At 38.7% G+C, this 20583-nt stretch overlaps 1 pseudogene; it reads left to right on the top strand.

Annotated features, from left to right (window-relative positions):
• The first annotated feature begins 5343 nt into the window (after positions 1-5343).
• The window catches only part of LOC114708362, a 72185-nt pseudogene continuing 56945 nt past the window's right edge, over positions 5344-20583 (top strand).

Below are 20583 nucleotides of genomic sequence, written 5' to 3'. Positions count from 1 at the left end.
TGTCTAGTCACACTGCAGTCAGATAAGAGCAAAAATGCATGCCACTGATCAGCTGTCCATCAGATAAAGGATTAGTATCCAGAAAATTCAAAGAACTCAAAAAACGAAAGGTCAAAAAAAGTGACCCACTCAAATATTGGGCCTGTGACCTGAATAGAGAGTTCTCAAAAGAAAAAGGAAAACCATGGCTAAGAAATGTCTCAAAAAATGTTATGTCAGAAAATGTTCATTATCCTTAATAATGAGGTAAATACAAATTGAAACAACATTGACATTTTTATCCTACCTTAATCAAAATGGCGAAGACCAGTAACCAGCAAATGGAGCCCTCCGTCAATGTTAATGGGACTATAAACCAAACCAGTGCAGCTACTATGTAAAAAAAGCTAAAAAGAGATCAACTATATGCAGTGGCATGTGTCATTCATTGGCATATAGCCAAGGGACTTGACATTTGTTCCGTACACACTTGCTCAGCCATGCTCCTTGCTGCTGTATTTGCAACTTTTAGACAATGGAAACAACCTAAAAGTTCCACAACCAAAAAATGAATAATGATACATATACACTATGAAATACTATTCAGCCCTAAAGAAAAATGAAATCATGGACTTCACAGGTAAATGGATGGAACTAAAAAACACCATGTTGAAGGAGGTAGCCCAGACCCAGAAAGACAAACATCTCATGTTTTCTCTCATTTAAGGCTCTTTGCTCTGACTCTTAGATGAAAGTACATATCCTATAGTAACTACAGAAACCAGGAAAGTAAGATGGGACCATTTCCAAAACAGAGATTTTTGGAAGCAATAGAGATGTGAAAAGCAAGATACAAGACAGCCCATTTACCTGAGTCCCCCACTAGAGTCATAATAATATCTAGTTACCAGTATATTTTGGGCTGGGACATTTTAGAATTTACCTATCAGCATTTAGCTTATACACTTAGAGAACTACAAGATTTTTTAAAGACTTATTTTTATTAATAAATACTGACATTTGCCAAGAAAATATGCATATGTGGAAGTATACTCTGAGAAAATAAAGCCTAGGAGAACAGAATGTTTATTAATCTAATTTACCCACATATGCACACTTATATGGCTTCTGGTTTTAATGTGCTGTTTGATATATTTGATATGACAGTTCTCTTGCTTGGTTGTCTAAAATGTTCACTTATCATTGAGTTAAATATAGAGAGCATAAGGTGTCAGATGGCTCTTGGCATAGTACATATACAGGAAGAAATCTAAAGGGGTTGGAGATAGGAACATAGGCATTGATATATAATGTTAAAGCACACCTGTACAAACATGCACACACGTGTGTGAATACACATATGGGGGGGCTATTCCTAGAGGGACTGGAATACAGAGGTCCCACAGCGGGTCTCCGTTTTTCAGTTCATTGTAAAACATAATAGCTAAAGAAAGAAAGAGGCCTTTCAGTAATCTCTCTATAATCCATGTGTATGTGGACACTAGACTGAATGTAATTCCATCAGTGAAACTGAGCATGTAGACAACACAGAACAAGCACTTATCCAAAGGAAAGATGAGGACTCCAAGAACAAAACAATATACATCATGCTTTAACAGGTAAATATCAGTGATGACAGCAAATTAGAAAGCCTGCAACCAAAGTTCTCAATGAACAGCCTGCTAAAATGTTGATTTATACATGGCAGAGCAGACCTTAGTGACTACATCCTTTGCTGAATTACAAACAAAGCTAATAAATAGGAGTATGAGGATAAGGAAGGCTGCATATTATTGAAAATTGATTCAGAAGTGAACTCTGCATCTATTTGTGGCATTACCTTGGACAAATCGCTTAGTTTCTTATGGCTAATACTCTGACTTATAAACTGGGACTTTAGCTCTGAGTTGCCTATCCAGAATCTCTTTCTAGCTATGATTTCTGCTGCACCTGCCTCCATATGAAATACAATGCCTCTCACTTCTGTGCTGTATAGCCACACTTCCTGTTATTTTCTTTTTTACAAGGCACCAGATCGTTAATGATTATCTATTTCTAGGCCAATCACTGGTAACCTGCCTGCTCCAGCCCCGTGACTGACAAGGATGCTTAGGGTGATATGAATGTTCTTTTACAGTCTTAGTCTCAGGCAGGTAGCTATCAGCTGTGGTTTGTTCTCATAAATCTCATCCTGACCCTGGAGTCTTATTCTTGGCTGGCTTTTCTGAACACAGAACTAGCTTGGGGAGTAAGTCTGGGTCGTCAGGACGGCCCCTGCACCCCAAGCTCTTCTCCATCCCCTGAAGCTGAAATGCCTGGTGTTTTTCCGCCAGGAGTTTCTATTCTGTGTCGAACTCTTTGTTCCTAACAGCACAACAGCATGTTCTACTAGTGTTGCACAGGTTAGTATTATAATAATTTACAATTTTGCCCTCCCTTCAAATGATGTATGGAGGACTTCCTGAATGAACAGTGACTGTAATTGCCGGGGATATTGAGCTTCATCAGCCAATTACTGTGCACAGATGATTGCTCTCAAGTATTCCTTGCAGCATACTTGAAATAAAAAGCAACTGGCCCAGTTATGTCAGTGAATTTCATTGCTTCCACCCATGGGCTTGAGGGGGAGAGAAGCAGAGGGAAAAAGCATTTGCACCAGAGAAGATAAATTCAGCATGCCTAGTCTTTGCTTTCCAATTCCTATTTCCTATGACCAGCATTTTCGCAGAACCTTCAGGGCTGGCGTTTTCTGCTCTTTTATAATCCATTTCTTTAATGGCAATGTCAGGCAAAGGTCTTAGTAAGGAAGCCTTTAGCTTGTGCTCTTTAAAAGGGCAAAAACAACAAAACAGTTTTCAGAGAATGAAGAAAATAATCTCCTCATTTCTGTCCTTTTTGTTATTCTCAGTTTTGTCTACTTCTCTTGATTCTTATGGTCAGAACAATTTGGAGGACCTTTCTGCCTTTATTATCAGTTTTTGACAGCTGAGTAATTCCTTGTGTTTGCCATACAGCTTTCCTTTGCACTTTTGATATAGTTTAATCATTCATCTATACAGTCTGGGTCTAACTACTGTAAGCACTGTGACTGAAATCAGTAGATCTTGTATTTCATTACTGCCTAGCCATGCATCATGCTCAGTCAGCTTATCACTGATCTTAGAACATCCTGGAAATAGGAAACAGCAGTATACAAAAGCATGGCTGGATGAATGAGGGAGAATATGCTTAGCCCAAATCCAATCATCTAAATGTTGGTTATCAGCAGCAAAAGATGCCCTTATCAAATGCTCAAATACATACAAAAGGAACTAAAATTCACAGGATATGTAATGTCAGGCGAATCACACGTTAACCAGATGCTTTCTGAAAAACTTCTGTACTGTTGTAAAGAAGCCTGGGGTAGGCATTGGGGGTGGAAGTACAAGCCTCAAAATACAGGCTCAAACTATAGCAATCCAACATTATCAGTAGTCTTTCTTTAGAAGAGAGAGGGTATAAATTCCAAATCCTCTCATTTAGAAGAAAATGCTATCAGCAGTCAACCTCTTTCCTCTGTTTTTCCCCAACTCACTAGATATCTCCACTGAGTAAGGAACAAACATTTGAAGACAACAAAACTGTGGCCCTACCAGAAGCTCTTGGTCTAAGTCTCTGTTTTCAGGAAAGCTGTAACATTGTGTTAGTTTTCACTGATTACATGAAATCCAATATTTTAAATTTATGCCGGAGACCATGTGGATATCCATGGTCTGTGCTATAGTCAGAACCCTTGCAGAAGTCCATGATGCCTACTCTTGCTGACTGTAAAAGGCAAAGAAGCTTCTTTTGCAGTGGTATCGATGACTGCAGACTCACAGTTGAGAAAAACAGACACAGAAGGCTTCTATGACAACCCCCACCCCCAAAAGCAACAGCCTAGACAGGAAACCATAAAAGAGAATTCTTAAAAATTGGGACAAGGATGCTGAAATGTAGCTCTCCACAAATGGTGGCTTCCGGCAGGGATGGAGGTAGGAAGGACTCAGTTTTCTTTAAGGGGCTGGGCACTGAAAGTTTGACCATGCTCCAGTGACCATATAGACAACACAAATTGGGTATGTTGTTCTTTCTCCTCTCTTTCTTTCTTTCTTTCTTTCTTTCTTTCTTTCTTTCTTTCTTTCTTTCTTTCTTTCTTTCTTTCTTTCTTCCTTCCTTCCTTCCTTCCTTCCTTCCTTCCTTCCTTCCTTTCTTTCTTTCTTTCTTTCTTTCTTTCTTTCTTTCTTTCTTTCTTTCTTTCTCTCTCTCTCCCTTCCTTCCTTCCTTCCTTCCTTTCTTTCTTTTTGGTGGGGGGTGGGTGTCACAAGAGTGGGGAGTACCCTGAAAGGACTGGAAAGTGAGTGTGATCAGGGTGCAATATGTGAAATTCCCAAATGAAAACTAAAAATAATATTTTGAGAGAAAGAAGAAAATTTGTTGGATTTTAAAGTAATAACTTTTTGTCATATTTATTTAAAAAATTTTTATTCATTTTACATACCAACCATAGATCCTCCTCTCATCCCTCATCCCACTACCCCTACTCCTTCCTTCCCTCACCAGCCCACCCCCATCACCTCCTCCAAAAGGTAAGTCTTCCCATGGGGGGCAGCAAAACCTGGCACATTCAGTTGAGGCAAGACCAAGCCCCTCCCCACTGCATCAAGGGTGAGCAAGGTATCTGACCATAGGTAATGGGCTCCAGAGAGCCAGCTCATGCACCAGGGATAGATCCTGATCACACTGCCAGGGGCCCCTCAAACAGACCCAGCTACACAACTGTTTCCCATATGCAGAGGGTCTAGTGTGGTCCCATGCAGGTTCCAGAGCTGCTGGTCTAAAGTTCGTGAGCTCTTATGACCTTGCTTCAGCTGTCTCTGTAGAAAAATAAATAAATAAATAAATAAATAAATAAATAAATAAATAAATAAATAAATAAATAAATAATGACTTGAAGGAAAGCAATAACACATATATAGATGCTTTTAAACTATGTGCTTAAAAACGATGAGACAGCTCTTCCACTTTGTATTTGAAGCAAAACTTCTTAAAAGCCGTGTAACTCACTGTTTTGCATTTTCTCCCCCTGCTTACTCTTTAGAGTCAACCCATCTCAGAGGCTTCCATTCTGTCAGTTTGCTGAAATTCTTCTGAATTCAATGATCAATTGTATCTGAACTGTCAAATGTGAGGGATATTTTTCTCAATCATAATATATTCCCTTTAGTAATTGCTTAGCTGGTTATATTATTAAAGAATATATGGAAGTTCATAAAAACAGGCAATGATATTAAGTATCTCAAAATTTCATTACTGTAATCGAATAACCTGGTCCTGAGTTGGACGATGGGGCAACGGGGTGGATCTGTGGTCTTCCTTTCTATCAGCGCAGAGTCTGCACCTCAACTCTTTGCTGTCAGCTTTAGAAACAAACATCTTACCTGTCGGAAAGGGCAGAAGGAGCACTATTACTGCAAACCAGAGGAGACTCAATTTCAGATCTGGTATTATAAGATGTCTCCCTCTACCTATACAAATATCACCACTGTAAAACTAACCTCTTTTTCAAACTGTGCACACAGATCTACCATAAAATTGCCCTGTATGTCTCCTAAGGGTAGCAACATATAAAATACATAAATTTGTTTCTTAACAACATCGGGGTTATATCCTTTTCTAGCTTTTCCTACATTATAGACTAACAGCTCAACACATTTTATCTTCTGTACAATACATTCCTTGCTGGGCTCTGCAGCCCTTTTTTTAACAACTGCATTTTTTTTTCATCTCTGCCTCTTCACTTCTGTGGGACTGTTTCCTTATATCTGTCACTGTCTCACCCCAGGATTCAAGACACACCTAGCTGACGTCACCAAATATGACTAACAGACTTGCTTTATTGTGCCCTTCTTAACAGAGCACGAGAATCGTTCTGATAGACCCTTTATTGCACCTTTTCTAATGGAGCTCAGGACTAGTTCTGATAGACCCTTTGTTCTCCAGTCTATTTTCACCAATGGTTTTCATAGTCCCCACTCTCATGAACGCCTCAGTGCCCTTTGTCTTTTTGGTATATCCCTCTACACTCACCCTTTCCTCTTTCTTTTTGATAAGCCTTATGATACACTACCAAACTGACTTCAGCAAACTTGCATTTAGTTATACAATCGAACTTAATGCTCTTCTAAGAATAGCCAGTATAATATGTCTGTTACAAAACATGAGTGTCTGAGAAAAGACAAGTATAAATTACAAGAAACACAGTTTTACTGCTCAAACGATAGTGCTGAAGATACAATCTGATATACCAGTATTTTATCTTCCTCATATGCATAGCATATGTTTGTCTATCAGAGGTAGACATAGATTCTCCAACACTTCCAGCCCCCAGTAGTTATGTGGGGCCATATGATGACTTGTGTGTGTAACTTATAATTTGAAGAAAAAGATGCAGTCCAAGTTTTCTGAGAAACTGCCACACAGAAAAGATTGTGGGATCCAGAGGGGTCAAGGACACCAGAAGGAACCTCATAGAATCAACCAACCTGGACTCATAGTAACTCACATAGAGTGCATAGGACTGACCTAGGCTCTCTGCATGTATGGGACAGTTGTGTAGTTTGGTCTTCTTGTGAGACTCCTAACAGTGGGAGTAGGAGCTGCCTCTGACTCTGTTGTCGGCTTTTGGGACCCTACTCCTCATACTAAGTCACCTTGCCCAGCCTTAATACACGGAAAAGCACTTAGTCTGACTAAAACTTGGTATTCCATGTTTTGTTGGTACTCTTGGGAGACCTGCCTTTTCCTAAACAGAAAAGGAGGAGGAGTGGATTGGGGCATGGGAATGGAGCGGGCAGGGAGTCAGGGACTGTGGGAGCCCACAAAAGCTTCCTAGTGAGATCTGAGCTTGCTTTACCCAGCAGGGCTGCATTAGTGGTCACCAGGTGTTTGGGAAGGTCTGCACCTGGATGTGCTGGGGAGAGGTCTTTTGCTCCACCCCTTGGCATTCCTTTAAAAACTCTTTAGTAGAGACAGAGGGGCTGGTGGGTTTTGACCCAGGCCCTCCCGAGGTTATCATGTGTTTCTATCTGTCTCTCCTCTATATTTCTATCTACATATTCCTCATTTCTCCCTGCTCAAGAGTACCCGGGGGACAAAGTGGGGACGGTCCCCTCATAAGGGACTGGGATATAAATTAAATAACCAAATAAATTTATTTTAGAGGAAGATGCAGTACAAGAACCTCCAAGTGTCATTTGTTGATGGCAAAGCTTTGATCAGCCTAGATCACTGACTGTCCACGTGAAGCTCAACTGTTCCACACACCGCCCCCTCCCTCCCTTCCTCTGACCCATACTGAGTATAGAAATGGGAGTTCATTCAGTAAAATGTTAATTGGGAGGGATAAAATTATGACACATGTCAGAATAAAGGTGACACATGTAACCATAGATTAGACAAAACTGGATAGTAAGTGTAAAGGATGATGTGAACAAGACTACAGACACAGGGGTTGATATACAATAGAAGACAGGAAAGGTTTCAGGAGTCAGAAAAGGAGAATGAGAAACTGTGGTAGTGAGACAAGAGGAGCACAGAGTCCTGGGAGCCATGATGCTGCTGCACCAGGACAGGAGTGAATGAGCATTTTTATAAAATGCCAATGATGTAAGGGCTAACACTAAAGCCAAGTGATCACGATTAACCAATGCAGACATTGTACATTGCTTTAAGAAGAAAAAGAACACAGTGTTGTAAATTGGTGGGGCAACAGAGAATAATGAATAAAGAATGAGAAATGAGGACACACACACATACAGAGAGAGAGAGAGAGAGAAAGAGAGAGGGGGGGAGGGAGAGGGAGAGGAAGAGGAAGAGGGAGAGGAATAGTAAAGAGAACTCTAAATTTTATTGTAAAGAGAGAAAATAATTTTTCTGAAATGGGAAGAACAACAATTAGTTATTCTAGTTTGAATCACACAGCAAAAATCAAAGAATGATAGAAATGGGAGAAGAAATGTGTGTGGAAATAGGTTGATGTGGGCATAAAAGAGGATGGGACCTGTGCAATAAGAATTTACTTTGGATACTGGCACATCATCACTATGGCAGTTGATACGCAGCACATAGGAAAGCAGTGAGTCTGCAAGCAGATGCTGGGCTGGTTCTGGTTGTTCGACTCTTAGTGCTTCAGTTATTTTAACAATAAAAGTAACTAAGTTAGGGCCATAGTCTAACTGTGAGGCTGGAGAGGGCTTAGGATAACTGTGGGCCATGGGATAACTGTGAGGATGGGGAGGACCTTAGGAAACTGTGGGCCATGGGATAACTGTGAGGATGGGGAGGACCTTAGGAAACTGTGGGCCATGGGATAACTGTGAGGATGGGGAGGACCTTAGGATAACTGTGGGCCATGGGATAACTGTGAGGATGGGGAGGACCTTAGGAAACTGTGGGCCATGGGATAACTGACTGCGAGGATGGAGAGGCTTTAGGAAACTGTGGGCCATGGGATAACAGACTTTGAGGATGGAAAGGGCTTTAAGGTTTCCAGGAGAGAAAACCCCTGGTTTGGTCACGTTGAACAGGAGAAAATGACTACACATAGGAAATACCACATGAAAGTTCATAGCCATAAATTTTGAGGCTAGTTAATGTTGTTTTATTTTTCTTCACCCATTCTCATCTGTGCTATAAGATTTCTTTTCACAGTGTCATCACATTCCTTCAGGAGACCAAATGCTGACACCCAAACTGTACATGGATGAGAAAGCAGGTAACAACCTAAGTGACTTTATTTTACATATTTTTAACATCAGTTTCTCAAAATCAGATCATATTTCTGTTTACTTCATATTGGATAAATGAACAATTACACAATTCCTAAAAGGAAGCTGCCTTTGCAATATTTATACAGGCAATTAATACACTTCTCTTCAAGGACTGTCATAGGATTATTCACACATTTGGGCATCTTAAGTTTTAATTTCGTTGAATTAAAACTCACTTTTCCAGTTTTTTTTTTTAACCTCAAAATTTTAAGTAAAAAGATAGCTAAATATAAGTAATGCTTACACTAATAAAAACAAGTTATTTACCTATATCAAGAATAAAAAACTTGGGCCAGCAAGATGGCTCAGGGATACAGGCACGTGGTGTCAAGCCTGAAGACTGGAATTCAATCTCCAGTACCCACATGGTGGAAGAAGGGTCCTTGCCAGGTGATGGTGGCGTCAGTGCACGCCTTTAACCCCAGCACTCAGGAGGCAGAGCCAGGTGGATCTCTGTGAGTTCAAAGCCAGCCTGATCTACAGAGTGAGTTACAGGAAAGGCTCAAAGCTACACAGAGAAACCCTGTCTCGAAAAACCAAAAAAGAAAAAAAAAATGGGGTCCTTAAAGTCATCCTCTGACCTCCAGATGTGTGCTGTGGCATGTGCAACCTGCCATACATACAAGAAATAAATGTAACAAAAAAAATTAAAGAATAGAAAACTCAATTTCATCACAAAAATTATCGCCAAAGTGAAACAGGGCATAAAAATAGAAGTCGTGAACATTCCAGTCCTGCTGTCAGACCTCTGCAGCACACGGAGTGACTGGTGGAGCTGAGAGGACAAATAGGAAAATGAACCATGAGGATTCCCTCTTTTTCCTAAAATGACTGAATAAGCAATACAAATATTAAAAGAATAGAATACCCATGCTTGGGAGATGATTTCTGTGTTGAAGGCATGGTATGCAAGCATGAAAACCTCAGTCTGGATCTCTAGAATCCAGGTAAACCCTGGCAAAGTGATGCGTGCCTATAGTCTCAGTTATTCTATAGTGAAATGAAGGCAGACCCCGAGAATTCCAGGAAGCTCCCCAGCCAGCTAGCTTGGCCTGCACAGTGATGAACAAGAGATGCTGCCTCAAATAAGCTGGAAGGTGAGGACCCACATCCATGGTTGTCCTCAGACCACCTACACACTATGTGGCATATACATACTTGAAGTAAGACATGAAGATATGTGCACTCACACACACACACACACACACACACACACACACACACACACACACAAGAATACAAGGTTTAAATTAAACTATAGCCCATTTGGCATAGATTAACAGTAGGCATTCCTTGAAGTCTATATAGGTTGTTTTTCATCATATCAACCATACTCAAGGTAATAATAGAATCTTCACTAACATGTTCATTGATGCTAATGGAATTAATTTAAAACTGACATTGTGTATAGATAATATAAACTTGAAAATTCCTCTAATATTTTCCCCTTTTTGCTAATTTATATTTTAATTTTTTAAAATTACAATATAATTTGAAGCTAAGTTAGAAAACATTTGAATCTAATAAAAAGGAAAACCTGGCTTATCAAACTATGAGAGATAGGATAAAGCAGTAATTAGGGGAGATTCATTGAAGTCTGTGTTAGAAAACAAAGTTTCCACATCAAAGCCCATAGTGCCTACCTCAGGAAGCTGAAAGAAGAAAAGCGAATGAAATTCAAGGACATGGCCAGGTTTGTCTCACAAAAGTGATATGGGTTTAACATTCCAAAGTAAATAAGTGTAATTCATCATTATTAATAAACTGAAAGAAATGTTATATCAAAAAATGCAGTAAAGCACTTAATGAATATATAATGTTTTGATTTAAAAACCAAACAAAGAAACCAACAACAAAAAAGTCCAATGTCTTGGTAGCTAGAAGAGATGGGAACCCACTAACCTGGTAAGGGGCATCAAAAAGTTCTCTAGTAAATATTGTGCTTAAAGACCAAAGCACTGCTCTGAAGACCAGAGACAAGGTCTACGTCTGCATTGGTCATTCTGTTCAATATCTTGCTGACTTCAAGACAGATGTTGAATAATAACTCAAGCATGTGTTTTCAGATGATGACTTTCTTATCAAACTAAGCCAGATGCATGACTTGATCCTGAAAGAATACAAGTTTTTTTTTCAGCCCCCCTTCTAGAATTTAGCACTAGGTTATATCAATCCTTTTAGGTTTAATTTTTCTGATATCACAGATATTGAAGTAAAGATCTTTCTCCAGGGCAACTAAATAAAAAATATTTTAGATCAAAATTCACTCACTGCTAAATCCAGTTATTCAAAGTTCTGTTCCATCCAAACACCATTAAGGATGTTAAGACAGGAGCTACTTATCATACATATATTTGTGTCACTAGCATATAGCACACCGAATGACACTTCACACACCTTCAGAAAGCATTGAAATTTGAGGCCACAGTACACCAAGTAACACAGTCAAGGCGAAACGCTGGAATGGACTGAAGATGAGAATACTACCTAAAAGAAAAGCAGTCAGAGGACATGAATTTGAGGGGCTGGGGAGAGGTAAATACTTGGTTTTAAGGAAGGAAGGAAGGGGAACAGGGAAAACGTCTTTATGTTTTAATTTAACAACAACAACAAAAAGCAAAATCACAAAATTCCTAAATTTTGGTGGAAAGAAAAACTCATCAGTTTCTTGTGGCTGTATGTCAACAAAGCCTGCTTGTGGCAGTCAACCTTATACTGAGCAGGTCTAAGGGAACAACCCAATGCTATTGTTCTGCCAAAGGAGCAGATCAGTGCCTCCCACCGCCATCGTTAGAGATACTTCCTCTTGCAGCAGATAGGAGCTAACACAGATCCAATATACAGTTGTGGAACACACTTCTAAATGAGATGTCATCATCAAACGCTTCCCTCAGGGCTCAGAGAGCTGTGCAGAAGAGGCAAGGAGATCAGAATACATTGTACATTTCTTTTCTTCGATTAAAGAGAGTATGGTAAAAAAAAAAAATCATGAATTCCCTAAAATTTGTCAGAAAGCAAAAAATGCATCCCTTTCTGTAGCTGGAAGTTACCCAAACTGTGTTTGTGCCTGTCAACTAGTGGCAGGCTAACTCCCTGACAGTGGAAATCCAAGAGGACTTAAGAGCCATTTTAGAACTTATCTCTGTGGCCTTGCTCACCACATGGATGACTGACAGATTCACCACACAGCTCAGTGGTTCAACCATAGGTTGGCCATTTGAGGGATCATTTAGCCAATAACCTAAACGTAGGGGTGAGTATCTCCAGCATGTCCTCCGATGCACAAGAAGGGAGGGTATAGCCAGTGAGAGACACACCCCCAGAGCTGCTCACTTCAGAGCCATTGGTCTGGGGCAGGCAAGGGAAGAATTAGCTTGTTTCCTAATGCAGCTAAGTCTTACCTTTATGGCACAAACCAACAAGGAATAGAAAATAAATAGCACATAATTTTGCATTTTTATAATAAGTTTGAAACTAAACACTAGGAAACCTTGTCAGCCCCTGCTAAGCCGATTCCAATTAAGGCTCCTGGCAGTGTTCCAGTTGCTTTACTCCTCAAATAGCACAGAGCATAACAAGGTTTATGAAGCATTCAAAAGTCAAACACCCTATTAACATAAACATGTAGTGAAATCAACTCTTCTACCAATTTTCAGCTTGCTTTCTTTCTTCCTTTCACGTGAACTGGGCTGATAGAAGATAAAGTTTCTTTCCTTTGTGCTTATTGGAATGCAAAGCAAGTCTTCCCCTGTAACCAAGATGGACTAATTTCTGTCCCTGTTCATGTGTGAGCTTTGATCATATTGAATTTCTTCTGATACTAATTTTGGTAGCGTGAGCTCAAGCTTTTGCTTTATGTTTCAATACTGGTCACCAGCAATAACAACAAAAGGTCTTTGAAGGCTAACATTCCTACATTTGATTCACGTGCTCCTCCTGGTTGGCTAGGGAATGGATTTGTTAGCATAGACTGACACTGCCAAGATTTAATGAAAGAAAGGGTCATTTTCTTGACCATGGGAGTCAAATAAACTACAAATTGAAGGACAGAAGCAGGTAAAATGTTTAAAGGGAAAGAAAAACAAGCAGAAAATTGGAGTGATAAATTTCTGTAAAGGTTCAGTTTAAGAAATAAGGAAGGAGGCTATTATGTCAAAAGCCAGCACCCTTTCTGGCAACCCCCTTAAAAGGTGATAAGTTAAGTGGAACAAGGTCTGCTTTGGACAACACTGGTGATATATCTTCTTCTTAACATACAATTCAATAATTTAGAAGAGGAACTGTGTGAAAGTCTGTTTTCCTCTCCAGTGAACTATACAATGGCTGTTCCTTATAATATGTGAAAAAAATGGCTTACCTAATGAATGCATATGTGTGCTTACAAAATGAACAGAAATAAATACCCATGAGTATTTATATGCATTATGGATGATTATAAACATCAAAATAATATGATTAAATTTTAATTCTACTGGTTCAGAAAAATAAGATGAAGAAAATATAATTTTTAACCCACCACTGCAATATCTATGACCAAATACTAATACATTTTCATAAAGCCAATCTAGTGCATATTTACATAAGTATTAGAAGTAGCTTATACACTTCTACTTATCATTTTGTGTTCTTATTGAAATATATATATAGATATAATATCTTACAAAGGTTTTTAATGTTGTTTCTACACTGAAACATTCTGCTCACATCATACTTAACTGTAGTTAATTCCATACCCTATAGCAACATGTTTATTAACTTAATAAATGTTCTTAGTTTCTACCCTATAGTGTGCATTTTTCTAGGAGGTGGGGTCTTTATAGGAACTCAAGAAATATCTAAACTGGGGAGAGAGATTGTTGTAGGTCATTGTACAATGTGACTAAGTAAAATTATTATAGTAAAATTGAAGTAAATGAGTGGGCTTCTTAGTTAGGCATGCAGACTGCAGTTACATGGCCACGTCCTGCTACTATTCTCATTTACTAATTGTGTGAGCATGGTTTAGTTTCCTTAACCTTCAGTACCACGGTCATCTCAAAGATAAGATGAGAACAATACTCGCCATATTGAATTTTATAAGGATCCTGTATTTAATAGCCATGACTTACTTTAAGAACATCCCCGGTGCTCAAGAAAGCCTATTTTACTACCCTTTATATTAGTCCATTCCTCATTATTATAACTAAAATTTGAGGCTAGCAACTTTCGAGCCTCCAGCCTCAGTTTTAGAAGCTGAAAAATCAAAAGACCTAGTGCTAACTCTAGCAAGAGCATCCTCGTAAATTAATTGAGTGAGAGGCTGCATCAGCTGACAGGATGTCCAAACTATGGTTGAGGGTGAGGCTTACTTCTGTAACTCAATCTTGAGAGAGCTCAGGGGTCTGATGGCTGCTATTTAATCCCTTCCTACGTCACTACCCCCAATAGCCTAAGGACTTCCCACTAGAATTCAGCCTCTAAAAGGTCCCACCATTTATCAGCAGCGGCGCACTGAAAAACAAGTTGCCACCACAAACCATGTGAGCTTTTCAGACACACTCCACGCATATCTAAGACATAACATTGGTGAGGAATATTAGGTTTCTCCATAAAGATGACTATTGATCTATTGAATCTTTAATAGCAAGCTGAAGGTATTAGCATAGAAGTGTCTTGGCAGCTGCAGAGGAAAGAGGAGCCACACCAAGGATGAAAGCATAAAAAGAGTCTGACATATTCAAAGTTGTGAAATACTCTAGATACGTGTAACATTGAAGAAAACTGTTAGATAGATTGCCACTCAAATACTGCAACAGCACAAAGACAGCCCCATGTTTCTGAAAGCAAAAAGGCATGAGAAAAACTTGGACATAACTTTGGTATGATAAATTCCTTGCTCAAATCAAACACAATTGAGTAACCAACTTTTATCATTTGTAAAATCTTGATTATCAACTACAATAATATTAACTTTAACTGTTGGAAATATCTGGATAATGCATTTCTATAGTACCTTGACTGCCTTACTGTATTTTTATTCAGATAACCATAAAAATACCTAGAGAATTATATAAAGAACACTCCTATATTCACTCCCAATTCATGAAACTGCACTTAATAAGTTGCATTTCACCTTGGGGTCCCTGTGCACTCCTGCTGTCCCCACATGCCCACTGTTACTCCTCCGTGGAAGTGCAGGGAACTGTTACCTCAGCACGCCTGGTTTGCAAAACCCTCCACGCTCTAAATGAGGGCTATTGGTGAAATTACTAAGGTCACTCCACGTAGTTAAAAGGATATTTATTTAATGGTGTAACTCCCAAATAAAGTAACAGGCAGGTCGCAGGGTCTGGGGAAGGTGTATCGCAATCCAGAGGTGTTCTCTGGAGCTCTGCTCAGTCCATCTCCACTGTTCAGGGTCCCAGCACAGAGAGCGCTCACCCATCCAGCTCTTGGGTCCCCAGGTGCCTCCCCTGGCCCCATCTCGTAGGTGTGACAGTTGCCAGAGTCTCAATGGGGGTTGGAACTTCCAGATCCAAGCTGGAATGGCTGCCCACTAGAGAGGGCTGGGCTTCTGGTTTGGCCTTACTAAGCCCTGAGCTTTAGGCCACCATGGAACTCTAATGTCTAAGAGTGTTTTATGTGTTTGCAAGCTTTGAGCCAAGTGATATTTCAAACAGTTTATGTTAATGATGTCATCTATGGTAGGGACCTATTTAATTGTTTGTCTATAATATGGGAGGTGGGGCAGGGGATAGAACTGGAAAAGCTGAAATCATACACACTCAAAAGAGCTCCCCTGATGGCCATGGCTTCGCAAATGCAGTCACACATCATTCCTGGGAAAATTGACACGTGCCTGTGTCTCTACTAAGGGAGAACTCCAGAGTATGTTCCTGGTTGATCCCTTAAGGCCCCTTCCATGTGCCACATTACTGTTCTTTTCAATGACTTTGTTCTGCATTCTGACTTTCTAATAAATGCTATCATTTATTAGATGCCTTTTCTGAACTCTGAATTCTTGTAGCAAATTAAGACCAGGAGCTGGTGCTCTGAATTTAGATTTATCATTCAAATATTTAATAATAGATATGTTGTTAGTCATACATAAAATATGACGCAATGGTGAAAAGCCAAATATGCATCTAAATGTTATTCTTCACATGTGGTTACTTAATCTTCTATCACTCAAGGTCATCTGGGATATATATGCAATAACACTGACATGCAAGTGCATTCTTTTGCAATGCATTTCTATGTTTGATGTACCATGATTTAATTACTCTTCTCTTATTGATGAACAGTTAGATCATTTTCCACACTTTGATTCTGAATTAATGTAATGCCCAGGTTCACAAAAGATATCTCTGCTACTCTATTTTACCTACTACATTCCAAATGGCTCACAATATATGACTGACTTTTCTCGAGCAATGTATGAAGACTTCTAGATACTCCACATTCATACCAGTATCTATGAGATCAAACTGTCTAACCAAGCTTATGGCTATGAAGTAATATCTTACTGTGACTTTAATCTGCACCCCTTGCCCCATTAAAAACTAGGAAAGTCAAGAAACTTCTGACATAGTTTTTTTCATTCTGTAGCTTTTCATCTATGTGACTCAACTGTACAATCTCATTTTTCTGTTCTGCTCTTGTTTTACAGAAATCTATTTACAGTATATACCATAGGTACAGCATCATAAAATTTATTTATCGGAGTTCTTGATGCTGAGGGGTTTAAGACCAAGGTATTGGCTGATTTGCCTTTTAGAGAGGCTCCTTTTCCTGACCTTGGGATGATTATCTTTACATGATGTCCTCAATGAGGGGGAGTAAGCTAGTGTCTTCCTATTCTTATCTACTCTTATCCTGGGACCCCTACAATTCACAACTAACACTAAATTCTCTGCAGAAACCCCACACCTAAGTGGTGCCCCACATTGGGTGCCAAAGGTAGACAATTTCTAAATAGTCTTATTAAATAAAAAACACAGAGCCAAATACTGGGGTGAAAGCCTTAGAGGGACCAGGGAAATAGGGAAAGACATCACTCAACCTTACCTTAACCAACTCTGCAGCTTCCAAATGTGAGCTACTTCCTATTTACCCACACCTTTATATGCCTTGCTTTTCTGCCCTCTCATTGGTTCTTGGCTCAGCTACCTCACTTCCTTGTCACTGCGTATCTGTACAGACCTCCAGGTCTCTATGGTTGGTATTGGGATTAAAGGCCTGTGTCACCACACTTGGCTCTGTTCCCTAGTATGGCCTTGAACACACAGAGACCCTGCCTGCTAAGTGATTGGATTAAGGGTGAGTGCTGCCTGACTTTGTTTACTTAAAATGGCTGGCCTTTTCCCCCTGATCTCCAGGCAACCTTTATTAATCAAAACACAAATAAAATATCACCAAAGCCAATGAGAGGGCAGAAAAGCAAGGCATATAAAGGCATAGGTAGATAGTAAGTAGCTCACATTTGGAAGCCTCAGAGTTGGTGAGGTAAGGTTGGCTGGTAGCCCTATTTCCCTGATCTCCCTAAGGCTTTCACCCCTATATTTGGCTCCATATATTTTATTAGTAAGACCCTCTAAGTTTCATGTTACACCTAAGTATCACCATAGTTGTCTTAGGGGTATCTAACTAGTTCACTTATGCCACAGTGGGAATACTTGTCTTTTCTTCTCTGTGCTATAATTTGATCTATATACACCTGTCTGTTTTATTTCAATGCTGCGAATTTCTTTTTGTCTTTAGTTTGTTCCCTGTGTCACATTTGTCATAACTCAAAGCTAGCTCTTACTGTTTTCTCTATTCTTCATAATTTAGCCTAAGGAAGTTTTATTTTGGAGTTGTTTTTTATTGATATCACAGTTTGTTTTAATGGACACTGTAAGTTAATCACAAATTTATTAAATGTATCCCATAGCCCAGGATTTTGTAATTTCAGTCCTTAATTCTACTTTGTTGTTCTTATTGGTGGTGGTGGTTTGTTTGCTTGCATTAAGTGTTTATTTTGTTTTGTTTTTTGAGACAGTGCTTCTCTGTGCAACAGCTCTGACTGTCCTAGAATTCATTTATTAGACCAGGTTGGCCTCAAACTCACAGAGATCCACCTGCCTCTGCCTCCCCAAATGCTGGCATTAAAGGTGTACACCACCACCTGTTTTAATTCCAATTATTTTCTTCTTTTCTTCTGTGTTACTTCTGAATCACATGTGCATTTTTACATGTACCTATGTGAATAATGAAATGATATGAACTATATTTTTTACTGTTGGTCTTGCTTAAGAAAAAGTAGTTGGAATTCATCACCCACAGTGCACAGCTAACAGATTCAACTGAAAAGTCAATAATGAACTCCTGTGGCCATACATTACCATATAAAAAGACATTTTCTTAATTTTTGTTATTAAGGTCTTTTTTGTTAAGAATAAATTGCATTTAAGACATCTTTAAAGTGAAATAAATATGACTGTTAAAAGTTTATCCAAACCAGACTCTTCACTTTCTCTTGGGATAGAGAACTATGTCACCTTGGTGGCATCTGTGTATGGTAGTTTGCTAGGATACAAAAAACTCTCAACAGATGTGGTTAATGAGTGAACAAAGACAGAACACAGTAAATAATGCATCTTTGAGTCAATAGTTCACATGGTTTCCTTCTTCTCAATCCAAAATCCAAGCTAAATGAATTTTGCCTACAAAAAGTCTGGTGCGCCCAACAATGTGCATTCTCAGAAAAGTAAGCTAAGTAGTATTTTAAACAGAAAATATTTCTCTTTGCAGGTAACTATGTTCTCTTTCTTGGATCCCACTTTACCTGCTTCTCTCACTCTTGTTCACTCCTGGAGTCTGGACTCAGTAGTCCTGTTTCTCTCTATGTTCCACCCAGAAAGGCAAACCCAGACCTCATCTCCTAGTAACCATGTAATTCTTCTATAATGATGACTATAAACACAATTTAATTTAAATTCCTTCATATCTAAAACTGTCCTGTACATACAAGGGGCTTTCAAAACAGGCTTGCTGAACAATACTATTTTCAAGAATGAGGACTGCACATGTATTGCATCTTTTCACTAGAGAATGGAAGCATGATTCCATTTCTGTGTGAAAGATCAACTGTGTGCTGGCAATAAAATTACTCTCTGGCTCCCTGGAGAGTTGGAAGAAAAGTTAAAATTTTAAACTGTCTTCTATGTATGTATTTTTATAAAATTTCATTCTCAGTTATGAAGTGGTAGAAGGCATGCATATTTCCATTTTATTTGAACATTTATTTTGACCAGATTGCAAATTTTCTGTTAATTGAGTCTTGAATTGGCCAATACCCTGCTGTAGATCTGCTCCATAGCTTTTTTACATGGAATTTATTATAGGCTTTTCCTCCACATCTGCTCATTTGGTATGTTTAATCTAGCATGGTGCTTCCTTTATAAGCAGGGTGGGAATGACTACTGAATAAAAAAGTATATAAAAATAAAAGCTGAAAAATTTAGTTAACTTGCATCTATGCTGTTTAAATAATAAAATATTGAATGGGGTAAGCTTATCATTTTGCTGGCATACCACATTCCCATGTTCTCATTACACAAATAATACATGTTAATTTTAAAAGTTGAGAAACTGGAAGTGAGGAAATTTGTTTAAGTTACCTAAAAAGTTTCTCATAAATAACAACTTTCAGGATGCTACCGTACATGTTTATGAATGTATCTCTGTGCAATAAACAAATACACTTTAAGCAAATGTCATTATGTTTTTACAAAGTATTTTTCAATTAACAGTAGAATTTGTCCCTTATCTTTAAATGCCCCATACACATTTCATATTTAATGGCTTAAGACACATTTGTCATATGCATCCATTTAACATATGGATTAACTCAATCTACTTTATAAGAAATTTAGACAGTTTAAATTCTTCAATATATTTATTTCATCTGACAATAAATTCTTAGAAACATATTTAAGAATCTATATTACTTTCTAACAATAAATTTTGAGAAGTGAAATTGCTAAATAATTTTTTTCCTTAAAATTTTGGCCTAAGTCGTCAAATAACTTTCAGAAAAATTTATACCAAATTTTATCCTTAAAAAAAAAACTCTTCCTACAAATACTAGGTATTGTATTTCTATTTTCTAGTTGGAATTAAATAAATGAAAAAGAAAGTATTTCATTCTATTATCTACATTACAGCACTTTTCACCTACCAGCAAGGTTGAATATCTTTTCAGATGTTATAGGATAACTCCAATTTCCCAAAGGGGTAGAAATCTTTTATACATATAGGTGTGTGTGTGTGTGTGTGTGTGTGTGTGTGTGTGTGTGTGTGTGTGCTTATTGAATATACTTTTTTTCATGCAATATATTCTGATCTTCAGAGAGTAAGAGATTTCGGAACACTCGGTCCAACATGGGATAATGTCTTTCTCAAACCATACCCTCAGGAATCTGTGCAGAAGAGGAGGCAAGGAGACTGTCATAAGAGCCAGAGGGGATGGATGACTCCAAGGAAACAGTGTCTTCCAGACACAGCAGCACTGACCCACATATGAACTCAGAGACTGACAGCTTCCCAGAGCCTGCACAGGTCCACGCCTGCCAATGTCTCTTTGCTGAGAGGGGGACCTGCACATGAGCACCCATCCCTAACCAACTAACAACCTTCGGTTTACCTTCCAGAGTATTGTGTTTGTTCCTGCAACTCGCACATCACTCTAAATCTTCCTCCAACAAATAAAATGCTATCTTATTAAAGTTACTTA

The sequence above is a fragment of the Peromyscus leucopus genome, chromosome 15 (genome assembly GCF_004664715.2).
Source record: "Peromyscus leucopus breed LL Stock chromosome 15, UCI_PerLeu_2.1, whole genome shotgun sequence".
NCBI lineage: Eukaryota > Metazoa > Chordata > Mammalia > Rodentia > Cricetidae > Peromyscus > Peromyscus leucopus.
The sequence above is the reverse complement of the archived record's forward strand: the minus strand, read 5'-3'. Positions and strand labels throughout refer to the sequence as shown.